This window comes from Austrofundulus limnaeus, unplaced genomic scaffold (assembly GCF_001266775.1).
Source record: "Austrofundulus limnaeus strain Quisiro unplaced genomic scaffold, Austrofundulus_limnaeus-1.0 Scaffold217, whole genome shotgun sequence".
NCBI classification, from domain to species: domain Eukaryota; kingdom Metazoa; phylum Chordata; class Actinopteri; order Cyprinodontiformes; family Rivulidae; genus Austrofundulus; species Austrofundulus limnaeus.
In genome coordinates, this window is record NW_013952619.1 from 116,225 (window position 1) to 118,078 (window position 1,854).

Consider the following 1,854-nt stretch of genomic DNA (forward strand, 5'->3'; position numbering starts at 1 on the left):
AATTTACGCAGCTCATTTACGCACGTTTCCTGAAGATAGATGTGTTTGTTGAATCTGACGTGGCATGTTCGTACGAACCCTTTGTACGAACAAAAGTAAGAGAAATTTAGGAGAAGAATACGAACATGTTCTTGCATGAGGCCTATTGTTCTTTCAGCAATTAGTCTGTTGTGTTACTCTAATTTATGTGTTCATTATTTGTTAACTTGTGTTAAACCGTTCAGCAGAAGTAACCATYAGTGAGAGTGGTAGGCCTAGTCATTAATAAGACCTGTGAGTTTCTCTTTCTGTGTTGTTCATGAAGAAGAATCCAATAAGGGTTCTTTGAAACTGCCACCTGGTGGTGAAGTCTTGAACTACAACAAGAGCTACAGTTTTCTCTGTAGCTGTGAGGTGTCATGCTACAATATTGTGCTTGACACATGTGCACTGTTAAAAAGAAATTGTAAGATTTACTGGAAAAAATCCTTGTAACAATTTGCACTAATGTTTGTTAAGTAAATTTAAATGCTACAAATTCAAGTAATATTTACTTATTATCTAGTAAAAGTTATTAAAAATAATTAAAGGTTTGTGAGTAAATCAGGTAAAATTTATTTGATTTGATCATTATATGTTATAAGATTTAATTGAGCAAATTAAGTAAAAATTACCTGATTTATTTTAAAAATCTTTAACTAAATTCTTAACTTTTACTAGATAATGATGAGTAAATTTTACATGAATTTGTAGCATTTAAAGTTACTTAACAAACGTTAGTGCAAATTTGTTAGAGGATTTTTTTCAAGTACATCTTACAAGTTATTTTTTCAGTGTGAATGAATCTTCCTAATGCTCAACCTGACAGTCAAGATACCTCTAGGAAATAGCTGAATGTTTTGACTTGTGTACCGGAGTTCTGCTTCTGTCTGAAGGAGAGAGTCAAATCAGTTTCGGTCTTCTCGTCAAAATAAAAGACTTCTCATCAGAAGTTTTAAAAACTTAATGGAGCTTCAAAGCTGGTTGTTTTGGATCATGATTGAAGGTATTGTGAGCCTATAGGCAGTACAATTTACATAAATAATAATAATATAAATACACAATAGCTTTAATATAATTCTGACTGGTCAAAATGTTAGTTATAGAAAAGCCATCTAGATGAAAAAAATGTTCACGATATCTGTAATGCAGATATCTTAAAACAAATTTTAACTATAGTCACAATTACAGATCTAACAGATCCACTACTGAGTGGAAAGACTTCACTGAGTCTTTTGATAGGCTCAAACCCACACCCTGAACCCTGAACCAGGTGTTTAATGTTGCTTTTCTAAAAGGGCCCCATTTTTATCTGGCTCATTTCATCCCATCAGCCTGCTGAATATTAACTAACTTCCAGCAACGTCACTATCCAGGAGCTGCAGTTTTACCCCCAACTTTATGTTTTGATCAAACTGAGTTTTTTCACAAACATCACTCTTTTTTAAATCTCCAGAACATTTTTAATGTGGTTTACTTTCCCTCCAAAACTGCTCTAATGGGGCTTTAATGGATACAAAGAAAGCATTTGACAGAGTGTGGTGGTATTTGTTTATTTTTTTGGAAAATTTGGATTTGAGGTAAAAATCATGTCTTAGATAAGATTATTAGAAGAGAAGGCACATATCATAATTACGTCATTTTACAAGGCAAGGATAGCCTCTGTCCTTTGCTTTATTGTCTCATCTTGACAGTAAGGATAAATAATTTATAATAGCTGATTCTGTCTGATGTTAAAGGCAAATTATCAAATCCTTTTAAACTCAGCACTGCAGTGATGAGGCTTGACATAGACATATGTAATGCGCAGGATGTTGTCATTTTAATATATATATA

At 32.8% G+C, this 1,854-nt stretch overlaps 1 protein-coding gene across 2 annotated transcripts in view; it reads right to left on the minus strand.

The window, feature by feature from the left end:
- The window catches only part of LOC106525202 (troponin I, fast skeletal muscle), a 12,534-nt gene that overhangs the window by 9,294 nt on the left and 1,386 nt on the right, over positions 1-1,854 (minus strand). The gene's annotated exons all lie outside the window — the stretch shown is intronic.